We start from the raw sequence: 14,105 nt of genomic DNA on the forward strand, positions 1-14,105 counted from the left end.
AACACGTGACTTTCAGAAAACAGGATAACTCTTAACTTAACAAAACGCAGTGCATACGATTTAGAACGCGGTACTCTTGTAAAACCTAAATTTTACAGTCCGAAGTTGGCTGAATAGTCAGTGAAGTCGACAATCCGATTTCTTTGAAATGAAGGTATATGGAAGGCGTTCTTAGGAGTATCACGTACAGGTATTGAGCAGAAACTGAATGCTTCTATCTTCAGTACAAGAGTGATGTCCACTCTCTCTGGCATTGAAACACGAAGGCTTGTTTACTTTGCATCCTTTCACTCAGCTGTCATGTATGGTGTTACATTATGAGGCAAGTTTATGCACTCACCAAGGACATTCGTAGCCCAGAAACGGGCGGTCAGACTGATATGCGATGTCAGTTCGCAAAAATCGTGTAGGCCTTTCTTCAAGCTCTCGGGATTCTAAATGTGCTGCCCCCGTACATATGTTCAGTCACGGGATTCGTTGCTGGCAATATTGACTCACTGGGAAGAAACTGAAATATTCAGTCAGAGAGCGATAGCGGAAAAACGATGCGCAGGTGGATGACATTTCCTTTATTTCCTTAAGCACTGAACGTAAAGATGTGCACTATTCACTAGGTTTAGTTTTCAGTAGGCTTCAGCAGAAGTGGAAGAACTGAGTGGTAAAACGCCGAGTATTTAAATACAAGTTGCAACGTTTCCGTGTGTCAGCGTCCTTTTGTTCTGTACAGGAGTCCCTCGCGGTAGTTAAGAACTTTGTAATGTGGTGCTTATTCATATATTCTCCCTCAATTTTTTGCTTTAATAATTATTCTGTTCGTGTGTAAGGGAGAATTTAAAGTAAACTGGGCGGCAGTGGGAATTTGAATCGACGAGGGAGGCGTGCCAGAGTAATCCGTGCAGTTGTGTTACATGCTGTGCCAAGATTGCTTAGTGGCAAGCGCACCTGCCTAGTATGCAGGAGACCCCGGTTCGATTCCTAGCCTTGGCGCACATTTTCACATCCCGCCTCAGTCTTTATACATAAATTTAATTATTTTGTTTATAAATTTTCTAGTCAGTATTGAAAACAATGTACTGAATTAGGATGTCAAATTAAACGCCTTTCAGCCGTTGATTTTCAACTTTACTTCATCGGACAACCAGTTTCAGCGTTTTACTATGCCATCTGACCGACGTTTAGGAATAATCTACCTCACTTGCCGTCAAAACCGGGACCAGAAATATTGTTATTAGTAGATTTTTGTTGCAATAATCGAACAGCCGAGTACCGCAACCATCGCTAAACAGATGGAAATACAGAGACTTGATGCATTGATGCAATGATTTGTTTCATGACCAAGTAGCTCTGGATCGCGTGGTCCCCCGTAATCAGATTAATAAGTAAAAAAAAAAAACAGGTTTAAACAACTCAGTGCATTCTACGTCTTCAGTCTTTTGCAAAGAGCCGAAACGCTATTTTATGGTGAGTAAACTGTTATGCATTTTTAGAACTTTTTATATAGCATGTGGGCATTTAAGCCATAGTTCGTCGTTCATACAGCATTGCGTAGTTGGAAACAGAAGACCGTCTTTTACCATGGGCCATGCGGTACTTGGAAATGAACTCTTTTCAATGCCTTAAAATTTTTACCTGTCTTGAAAAATGGAAACTTTTGTTAGTTCCAATAGCTTCTATTGCGGAATGCATTTAACTTGTAACCAGTTTTTGATAACACTTCTTCTTCTGCTGACGTATTGATTGTTGGTGTGTAGTAGAGTAACAATGTAACAGGTAAACGATTAAATATAGTGCTGATGAAATTTTGCCGATGGCAACACTTATAAATTTCAATAAAATATTTGTTGCTAGGTATATGATAATGTTGTGGCGTGGCCCATGTTTCCACCTTAATTATCAGGATTAATTTTTGTAATTTCACAAAGAGACTGCAGAACATAAAAGGTGAACACCATCATTCAAAAATGGAATACGAAAATATATTATGCTTCTATTGCAGAACTGGCTAGAGGCGAAAGTCCGAAAAGTGTACCGAGGTACAACACTGCCCTAGTCAAGTATCTGCCGATATATTGTTTTGTATGCCATTTTTTGCCATGGGGAATTACTTTTTCTCTTAAGATTCTCCCAATAAATCTGTCTCCGATTTGTTTCAAGTCGTCATTCCACTTTGGTCCTAGTTAGTTGGATCGTTACATGTTGCATAGATTTTTTGAAACTTTCTTTTATCCATGTGGAACGTGTGCGTTTACAGGATATATGCACGTGACATTAACATTAACATTAATGAACATATAATTTTCAGTCCTACGCATGCAACTACACTTAACCTTTTTATTTTTGTACTCGCTACCGGTTTTTAATCAAAAATAAATTAATGGAATAGGAGTTCTCCAGGCGAAGGGATTTTAAATTAGATTTAAAACGGTGCTATCTGTGAGATACTTTATGATGTTGGGCAGATTATCAAAAAATTTTGTTACTGCGCATTGAACTCCTTTCTGAGCCACTGAAAGGTCTAATAATGAGTAATAAAAGCAATTTTTCCCTCTAGTGTTGTAAAGTATATCTCTGTTCTCCTCGAATTGTGGTGGATTATTTATGACGAATTTAATTAGCGAATATATGCATTATGGCGCTGCCGTTAAAGAGCCTGCTTCGTTGCAGAGGTACCTACACGATGCCCGTGGGTGAACACAATATATTGTTCTTGCTGGTCGATTTTTTACAATCAATACTTTCTAAGAGACGAGTACCCCAGAAAATTGTTCCGTATGACGTTATTAAATGGAAACAAGGAAAATATGTCAAGAGGTTGTTACGTTTGTTTCCTATATTAACAGTTGTAGGAAGAGCCAAATTAGCTGAATTACACTCCTGGAAATGGAAAAAAGAACACATTGACACCGGTGTGTCAGACCCACCATACTTGCTCCGGACACTGCGAGAGGGCTGTACAAGCAATGATCACACGCACGGCACAGCGGACACACCAGGAACCGCGGTGTTGGCCGTCGAATGGCGCTAGCTGCGCAGCATTTGTGCACCGCCGCCGTCAGTGTCAGCCAGTTTGCCGTGGCATATGGAGCTCCATCGCAGTCTTTAACACTGGTAGCATGCCGCGACAGCGTGGACGTGAACCGTATGTGCAGTTGACGGACTTTGAGCGAGGGCGTATAGTGGGCATGCAGGAGGCCGGGTGGACGTACCGCTTAATTGCTCAACACGTGGGGCGTGAGGTCTCCACAGTACATCGATGTTGTCGCCAGTGGTCGGCGGAAGGTGCACGTGCCCGTCGACCTGGGACCGGACCGCAGCGACGCACGGATGCACGCCAAGACCGTAGGATCCTACGCAGTGCCGTAGGGGACCGCACCGCCACTTCCCAGCAAATTAGGGACACTGTTGCTCCTGGGGTATCGGCGAGGACCATTCGCAACCGTCTCCATGAAGCTGGGCTACGGTCCCGCACACCGTTAGGCCGTCTTCCGCTCACGCCCCAACATCGTGCAGCCCGCTTCCAGTGGTGTCGCGACAGGCGTGAATGGAGGGACGAATGGAGACGTGTCGTCTTCAGCGATGAGAGTCGCTTCTGCCTTGGTGCCAATGATGGTCGTATGCGTGTTTGGCGCTGTGCAGGTGAGCGCCACACTCAGGACTGCATACGACCGAGGCACACAGGGCCAACACCCGGCATCATGGTGTGGGGAGCGATCTCCTACACTGGCCGTACACCACTGGTGATCGTCGAGGGGACACTGAATAGTGCACGGTACATCCAAACCGTCATCGAACCCATCGTTCTACCATTCCTAGACCGGCAAGGGAACGTGCTGTTCCAACAGGACAATGCACGTCCGCATGTATCTCGTGCCACCCAACGTGCTCTAGAAGGTGTAAGTCAACTACCCTGGCCAGCAAGATCTCCGGATCTGTCCCCCATTGAGCATGTTTGGGACTGGATGAAGCGTCGTCTCACGCGGTCTGCACGTCCAGCACGAACGCTGGTCCAACTGAGGCGCCAGGTGGAAATGGCATGGCAAGCCGTTACACAGGACAACATCCAGCATCTCTACGATCGTCTCCATGGGAGAATAGCAGCCTGCATTGCTGCGAAAGGTGGATATACACTGTACTAGTGCCGACATTGTGCATGCTCTGTTGCCTGTGTCTATGTGCCTGTGGTTCTGTCAGTGTGATCATGTGATGTATCTGACCCCAGGAATGTGTCAATAAAGTTTCCCCTTCCTGGGACAATGAATTCACGGTGTTCTTATTTCAATTTCCAGGAGTGTATTTCCCACATTTCCAATGATCTGAACCCATAACGTATTCAAAAGGTAGTGGAGTCTTCGTTTTGTTATTGGCAGTACGATTTATTTATTTGAAGTTGAGAAATCATCTATCCTTTGCAGGTTTTCCTGCATTTCGTTGCAGTCTTCTGTCGCTGTAACCGTTCTAAAGGCAACGCAACTGTCCCCGAATAGCATCTCGGAGCTTCCATCGTTATCCGCTAAATTCTAACCAGAAACTGTAGACTCTAAAAGAACACTCCCTAGGGCTATGCCCTGTTATGTGAATGACTAATATTTTCATCGGTGAATTTATTTACGCAAAGAATGTGATGAATATTCCGTATTTTGGATCTTAAAATATTGGGCAATAAAATTGCTACACCACAAAGATAACGTGGTACAGACGCGAAATGTAACCGACAGGAAGAAGATGCTTTGATATACAAACGATTAGCTTTTCAGAGCATTCACACAAGGTTGGCGCCGGTGGCAACACCTACAACGTGCTGACATGAGGAAAGTTTCCAACCGATTTCTCATACACAAACAGCAGTTGACCAGCGTTGCCTGGTGAAACGTTGTTGTGATGCCTCGTGTAAGGAGGAGAAATGCGTACCATCACGTTTCCGACTTTGATAAAGGTCGGATTGTAGCCTATCGCGATTGCGGTTTATCGTATAGCGACATTGATGCTCGCGTTGGTCGAGATCCAATGACTGTTAGCAGAATACGGAATCGGTGGGTTCAGGAGGTTAATAGGGAACGCCGTGCTGGATCCCAATGGCCTCGTATCACTAGTAGTCGAGATGACAGGCATCTTATCCGCATGGCTCTAACGGATCGTGCAGCCACGTCTCGATCCCTGAATCAACACATGGGGACGTTTGCAAGACAACAAACATCTGCACGAACAGTTCGACGACATTTGCAGCAGTATGGACTAACAGCTTCGAGCCCATGGCTGCGGTTACCCCTGACGCTGCATCACAGACAGGAGCGCCTGCTATGGTGTACTGAACGACGAAGCTGGGTGCACGAATGGCAAAACGTCATTTTTTCGGATGAATCCAGGTTCTGTTTACAGCATCATGATGGTCGCATCCGTGTTTGGCGACCATGCGGTGAAAGCACATCGGAAGCGTGTATTCGTGATCGCCATACTGGCGTATCACCCGGCGTGATGGTATGGGGTGCCATTGGTTACACGTCTCGGTCACCTCTTTTTCGCATTGACGGCACTTTGAACAGTGAACGTTACATTTCAGATGTGTTACGACCCGTGGCTCTACCCTTCATTCAATCCCTGCGAAACCCTACATTTCAGCAGGATAATGCACGACCGCGTGTTGCAGGGCCTGAACGGGCCTTTCTGGATACAGAAAATGTTAGACTGCTGCCCTGGCCAGCACATTCTCCAGATCTCTCACCAATTGAAAACGTCTGGTCAATGGTGGCCGAGCAACTGGCTCGTCACAATACGCCAGTCACAACTCTTGATGAACTGTGGTATCGTGTTGAAGCTGCATGGGCAGCTGTACCTGTACACGCCATCCAAACTCTGTTTGACTCATGTCAGTTCTAGTATAGTATATTTGTCCAATGAATTCTCGATTATCATCTGCCATTCTTCTTGGTGTAGCAGTTTTAATGCCCAGCAGTGTACATACCGCCAGGGGCTTTAACAAGTTCTCTTGCTGTGTGCACGCCACGATTCTGAACAGACGGTTTAATTTTCAGCTAGAGATGTTTTTGAGTTTTCCGTCGGCGTGTTTACCAGGCAGGCGCGCTTTTACCGCGACGTCGGCTCCTGACGTTTCAGCGCCGCGCCCGGTAGCCACTCCTCAGCTTCGGAGTGCCAGCCGGACTGACAGCCGGCTCTGGCTACTCGCCGTTTGTTCTGCAAAGTTAAAAACACTTCGGATCAAAACAGCACCGCTGGGCGAGCGTGAAATACCCGCGGGTGCGATGTTCGGAATTGCAGGCAACAAACTCGCCCATAAATCTCTCTTCTGTTTTTTGGAAACTGCGGTACGTGCAGGACTCTTCTTCCCTTCCCCACTCCCTTCTTTCTCACTATTCCTTCTCTCTCTCTCCCTCTCCCTCCCTCCCTCTCTCTCTCGCTCTCTCTCTCTCCCTGTCTCTCTCTCTCTCTCTTTCTCTCTCTCTCTCTCTCTCTCTCTCTCTCTCTCTCTCTCTCTCTCTCTCTCTCTCACACACACACACGCACACACACATCTACTTCCGCGCAGGAAAAAGTTACAGAAATCCCTTGCGTGTGCCCAGCTTCGTAACTTTCACCGATGCCAGATCTTGTTTGACTAGCAATGTAGGCCCAATCAATTTATTTCTCGGTCGTCGAATAGCCTGTTACCCGCCTAGCGGTTTTTCCGAACCTTTAAGGATGACAAGAATTAGGGAAGGACATTCGAACTGCGTTGTTTCCACTTCATCGTCGTTTCTGAGAAGCTGCACAATCTGTGAATTCGACTTCCCGCTGTTCCCAGCGTACGTGCATTATTCTTAGGGATACAGTCCCTACAAAATTATATGATGCAGTGAACACATTGGGCGATCACTGAAAAGGCACGATCGCTTTAGCACTCTGAAGGTGCCATCATCAGATCTGAAACGTGGATTAACATTTAAAAAACCATATGGACATCATGGCGTATGAGGCAGACCATCTGATAAAATCATTGTCACAACAAATAAAAAATAATAAAAAACTGCTCTCATGGTAGTTCTTTCCATAAAATATAAAACTCAAGTCATCAGGTGAAACTACTACTGCTTGCCTAACACCGGTCGGCATCATCACTGCCCCATCAGGGCACACCAACATTTTCGGAAGGCAACTCATAAATTTGGTATAAACTAAAGATCATCCTGTCCAAAAATACATTCAAAACCTGAAAAGAGACTTAGAAATTCACCAGAAAGCACGTATAAATCAATTACATGTAAGACATGTGATGGCAGGTATCTGGGGCAAACAGGCAAAACGTACGATGTCAGATACAAAGAACATATGGGAACCTGGAAGTATGGGACAGTCAACTCAACATTCACAGAGAATCTCAGAGAATATAATAACAAGCCAACCTCTAAAGAAGCAGACACGAAAATAATCAGAATAAACAATAAAAGATACCTTCAAACCTTGCACAAAATCTATCACATACAAAAAACTGAAGCAAAACAGAAAAACCTTTCACTGACCAACTCACTGTTTACATTGACAGCCAAAATAGTTGAATAACCCAGCAACAAGTGACATCAGAATAATGCCACAATACCCACTTCTCCTCAATGTTCCACACCCACAACTGTTACATCCATATTCAACTTTCTACTACTTCTACTTTATTAGCCACAAAACCACCCTCTCAGACATAATTGTATATCTATGTAAACCACCCCTTACCTGCCGCCCGGTGTGGCCGAGAGGTTCTAGGTGCTTCAGTCTGGAACCGCGTGACCGCTACGGTCGCAGGTTCGAATCCTGCCTCGGCCATGGATGTGTGCGATGTTCTCAGATTGTTAGGTTTACGTAGTTCTAAGTTCTAGGGGACTCATGATCTCAGATGATAAGTCCCATAGCTCTCACGAGGGGAGGCCGCCAATTGTGAAATTCAGATCCGATTCATACTGCGCATAATAAAAGCTCATGGCCAGAGGTGTAATGTGGCAAAGCTCCAAGATGCACTTCTCACCCATTGTCGAGAAAATCGACAGTTAAAAGAAACCGTTGTGGTGAAATACTCTCTACGATTAATGATTTGCTACATCGTCGTGGCGCAGTGGTAAGCGCTCGGGTTCGTAATGCGAAGGTCGCCGGATCGAATCTCGCGCCATGCAAATTTTTTTTTTTTTAGTATTTGTTTTTTGTAATTCAAATGTGTGTGTACACACACACACACACACACACACACACACACACACACACACACACACACACACACACACATATATATATATATATATATATATATATATATTAAATTCCCGGCAATCAGTTGCAACAATTATGCATATAATAAGTTGTTGAAAGTCGTTTGTCTTGGAAAAACTGGCGACTTCGAACATCATTATGTTTTCCGCAAACAAAGTTGTATTTCAAAAATGTTATTAATTGTCTTCATAATGTTAACCATGTATAATTAACGGAAGACGTAGAAACGATATTCCGAAACGAATAAGTATAGCGTAAGTCAAACGTTCGAATTAGAATAGAGACCCTACGAATACAAATTTGCTGTGGCAGGTATGAAATATAAACTCCGTTACTCGCTCGTTACACTTGAAGGACAGATGCTGAATGGGCCGAAACGAGCCGCCTTATAACAGCGTAGTTGCCTGCTAACTTCGAAAGAAGGTAGATGCGGCCCCTAGCGCAACTTATAATATCGTCGAAAATCAGTGCGGACGTGAGAGCTTTGGTACACCCTGTTAAACAAACGGAAAAATGGAGGCGGTACAATTGGAGAGCGACCCGCCTTCACCAACATGCATAAGCAATTCATTAATAGTTTATTTATATATATACTTACTTACTTACTTATCGCGAATGGACCCAGAAGGATCACGCAAAGCTTTCTGACGTCGTTTCTTCCATACTTCTTTCATTCGTTCTCCATGTTTTCTTTTTCTTTCTTCTGTCCATTTTGTTCCTGGTCTCTTTAGTGCTGCCTTCTCCGACTATATATATATATATATATATATATATATATATATATATATATATATATTTGAATTACAAAAAACTAATAATAAAAAATTGCATGGCGCGAGATTCGATCCGGTAACCTTCGGATTACGAACCCGAGCGCTTACCACTGCGCCACGACGCTGTAGAATATATTTAATCGTAAAGAGTATTTCACCAACGGTTTCTTTTAACTGTCGATTTTCTCGACAACGGCTGAGAAGTGCATCTTGGTGCTTTGCCACATTACATCTCCGGCCATGAGTTTTTATTATGCGCAGTATGAATTGAATCTGAATTTCACAATTGGCGGCCTCCCCTTGTCAGAGCCATTTGAACCCCTTACGCATCCGCGCTTGCGCGCGCCGTCACACACACACACACACACACACACACACACACACACACACACGCTCCCCCCCCCCCCCCACACACACACACACACACGCTCCCCCCCCCCCCCCACACACACACACACAGAGAGAGAGAGAGAGAGAGAGAGAGAGAGAGGGGGGGGGGAGAGCGACGGTGGCGACGACGACGAGGTTGGTCGTTAGGTCAGTATCATGTACTTCGTTAGGCTACTAACACTTAGGTATATAATTAAGGGGATACGGAATCGGATTTTGGGTTAAAAAATCGAATTTTTTTTTTATTGGCGTATTATATTCTGCCATGTTTCCTCTTTAAAATGACGTATCATACATAGCTCTACTACAATTATAACTATTTTATTTTTATATATTTGTGAGATCGGGTATTGCGCTTTAGTTATACACGTCTCTCGTGGCTGACCATGAACTTTTTGGCAGTACCTTTAAAGTGACATGAATTCAAATATCCCGGTTTCCAGCGACTATTTATACACTAGTTGCCCGAAAATGTTTCTCTCTGGTTTCCTCAAGTTACTCTTTGACTTTGTGGCGGGACTGTTTTGTAAACAGTGTGATATAAGAAAGTAGTTGTTGTTGAGTTATTTCGTATTTAGTGCTTCATTTTTCGCAGTGAAAATGCCTAGAGCTAAAGCAAAAGTATTTAAAAAGCGTGTGAACTGGCAAAAGAAAAGAAATAATGATTCATTAGCAAAGCAAAGCAGTTCATCATCATCACTGTTGGAAAATGTGAATCCACTTATTACTGATTTGCCGAACGAACTTACACCAAATGAAAACAGTGCTTCTCATAAAAAACTAAGAGATTTGGAAGAGAAATATAATTTACTTGATAGAGGGAATGAAGTTTTTGAACTCATTGATACGAATATATTGTGTGAAGCTCTTGAAAACAGTTTGTGCTGCAAAAAATGTCATGGAAACGTTTCTCTGAAAGTAGAATCCCATGTTGGCCTGGCTGCCCAGTTTAATTTAATATGCAGTGTTTGTAAATACAGCTGTAAGTTTCCAAGTTCGGTTTCAGTAACTGTAAATAATGGATACAAGAAAACTGAACTTTATAGTGTAAATATTAGGTTAGTTTATGGATTGCGAGCAATTGGTAAGGGCAAAGCAGCTGGTGATATGCTATGTGGTGTTCTAAATCTTCCAAGTGCGCTTTCAAAGTTTGAAGCTTACAATTATGTACTAGGATATGCAGTTGAAGATGTAGCACAGAAGTCAATGCAGGTTGCTGTGGAAGAAGCAGTGGAAGAAAATGACGGCAGTCGTGACCTCACAGTGGCGTTTGATGGCACGTGGCAGAAAAGGGGCCACACCTCCAACAATGGTGTTGTAACAGCAACTAGTGTTGATACTGGCAAGGTTATTGATGTTGCAATAATGTCTAAATACTGTAGGTGCACAGGCAGGCTGAAAAATGAACACAGTGATGACTGTATTGCTAATTATTATGGTAGTAGTGGTGGCATGGAGGTTGCTGGGGTGAAGAAAATTTTTCATCGCTCTTCACAGTGGTATAATGTTCGCTATGTCAAATATCTGGGAGATGGTGACTCTAAAGCATTCAAAGAAGTTTTGGAAAGCAAACCATATGGGAACAGTGTAAATATAAGCAAACTTGAATGTATAGGACATGTGCAGAAGAGAATGAGTGCCAGGCTGAGAAGGTTAAAATCAGTTATGAAAGGGAAAAAACTAGATGATGGGAAAACCTTGGATGGCAGAGGAAGATTGACTGATTCCATAATAGACCACATTCAGAACTGCTATGGCCTTGCAATCAGGCAAAATACAGGCAATCTTGAAGAAATGAGGAGAGCTATATGGGCTTTATATTTCCACACCGCATCCACGGATGAGCATCCACAACATGGTTTGTGCCCCAAAGGCGAAAACAGCTGGTGTAAATACAATAGGGGACTAACAACAGGAGAGAAATACATTCACCACCACAGTCTACCATCAGCCATCATGGCAGAAATAAAGCCCATTTTCAGAGATCTGGCTGACAGAAGTCTTCTGATGAAATGTCTTCACGGAAAAACGCAGAACTCCAACGAGTGCTTGAATAGTGTGATATGGCATCGTCTCCCAAAAACAGTGTTTGTCGGAATTAATACACTACATTTTGGTGTGTATGATGCTGTGGCAACCTTCAATCTTGGAAATATAACTAAATGCCAGGTCCTTCAAAAGTTGGGTATGTGTGTTGGTTCCCGTACGGTACGTGCTATGTTCTTTTTAGATCAGCACAGACTAAGGCATGCTGATAATATAATCAAGACATTAGTGAAAAAAGCAAGACAGGTGCAGAGGGGTGCCAAAAGAAGACTTGAAGATGATTATGAAGACTGTGAAGGGGGTATTAGCTACGGATCAGGAATGTTTTAATCTTCTTTCTCCGTTTCCCGTAAGTTTACTTTTTACTTCATCTAGGAACATTATCTCAGGTACTGGTCAACCTAGAAGTCTGAAATTTTTATGACGTAGTGACATAGGTCCCTATTACATACTGAAACTGTGGTGTCACCGCCAGACACCACACTTGCTAGGTGGTAGCTTAAATCGGCCGCGGTCCATGTAGTACATGTCGGACCCGCGTGTCGCCACTGTGATCGCAGACCTAGCGCCACCACCTAGGCAGGTCTCGTGATACGAGAGTGGACTCGCCTAGTTGTACGCGAACCTAGCTATCGCCCAGTTGTACGAGAACCAAGCTACCGACCAGTTGTACGCGAACCTAGCTATCGCCCAGTTGTACGAAGCCTTTCTCTCTCATTAGCCGAGAGACATAATAGCCATCAGCTAAGTTAATGGCTACGAACTAGCAAGGAGCCATTTGTATCAGTGCCTATAGCTTCGAGTATTCAAGAGAGATGTATTCCAAGGAATCAATAAAAGATAAGTAAAAAGTATCTACATACTTTTCTTCTTATTCATTCATAAGTTCTCATGTTCCAGACTTCACGCCCGTCTGCTTATTGCCGTTCGTGCACTATCGGCCACAGCGTTAGCGTGCCTTTCTTTTGGCTACTACCGTGTGGCGTAACAGTCTTGTTACGTCACAACAGAAACAACGATTTTTTAATTACTTGATTTACAAAAGACTTAGGGGTGATAGTCTAGTAAAAAGCGAGGGAAAAAATTTACTTAAAAATAAATGTACAATATCTCTGTAAGAAAATACTTTGACAATAAACTGTTGTTTCAGTATTGTTGTAACATATGAATGCACATACAGTAAAATTTTTACCTCTCTGTCTCCAGTAGTTTGTGAGAAAATGTTCCCTATAGTAGGCATATATTAACATTGCGGGGATAGGTGATTCCGTATCCCCTTAAACAGAGATTCATGAAGTGAACACACAATTAAGAAAGAAATCACAGCTCTTGTAAGAAAAATCTGCAATTAGCATCAGACTAGTAATGGGGTTCCACAAAAAGAAGAAAATCTGTCGACGTTTTATAAATCCACTGACAGTGCGACCTACGTGCATATTTCGTCCGCCAAAACGAAAAACTTCAAGTAGTAATTTATTTATGAAAAAATTATGGCGTTAACTGTTTTCTGTTCCATCAGTGTCGTGTAGAAACGCAAAACTGTGTTATTCCATATTAGTCACGGAAGATACCTTAATTTTAAAAGTGAAACGCGTCTAGAACAGATAAAATAGATTTCAGCAAGAAAAAGTGGTCTGAATTAATAAAACGAGGATTTATATACTTGCTCCGAACAATGGCCAGGCAAAAAGTGTCTCACTGTGTATCTCCTACGATACCTGTTTCTGTCCTATTTTCGATAAATATAACAGTTTCATCGTTGATATCACGTTTACACCCTTATAAAATGAAACCCTTAGCCGCCCCCATAAGGCCAGAGCACTCATTACCATTTTGAAAGGCAGTTCTGAGTTCGATATACTCTCCAGAAGATACCGTCAACCGACTCGAAACAGAATGGTAGCATAAAGACAAAAGAAAAAGGGGAAGACCGCTTACTACTTGGGAGGAAACTACCGAAAATGAAGAGTACTGACAGATCTCAAGGAAGGCGGCAGATGGAAAATATTTGCAGCTGATTTGTTTCGCGAAAGTAAGAGGATGTAACAGTAGTGACGACGTCACAGCTATTGCATGGAAAGACAACAGGAAAATTTTGTCGCACCGAAAGATAAGATTTTTGTGAAGGAACAGCAATATCCAAAAACGTAACGATTTTAATTCTGTAAGTTAAGTGCATCCCTATTACTTAGTTTGTGGACACAAAAGTAAGTTTCAGTATTCTGGTCTATTCTTGTGCTGTACGCTTTCCTCACTTATGTCATACTTTGGTTTGTCTCAGTGAACGTAAACATGCATGTATGCATGTAACAACCGGTCATATTTTATGGAACACAGTGGGTTCAGTTTTATTCCCTCTCGAATAATACTCTCATCAGAACAATGCGAACCACAGCTATGGCTTCTATCTGCAGTAGAATGGTACACTTGATAGGATGCGTTCACTGCTCTGGGATCCATTCGGGAAACAATAGGAGTATTCAATGACATTTGCAGTCTTTGTGTTTGCATAGCTTCTCCTGGCATTGTTTACGCGGGCAGAGAGGGAATTTACCTGCGCGCAAAAAATTTGTACACCGCGGGAGAGGCTCGGGGCGTGTTCTACTGTTTAAAATCCTATGCGTTGTGCGTGCTATAAATTCTACATGGTCC

This window comes from Schistocerca piceifrons, chromosome 1, assembly GCF_021461385.2.
Source record: "Schistocerca piceifrons isolate TAMUIC-IGC-003096 chromosome 1, iqSchPice1.1, whole genome shotgun sequence".
Taxonomy (NCBI): domain Eukaryota; kingdom Metazoa; phylum Arthropoda; class Insecta; order Orthoptera; family Acrididae; genus Schistocerca; species Schistocerca piceifrons.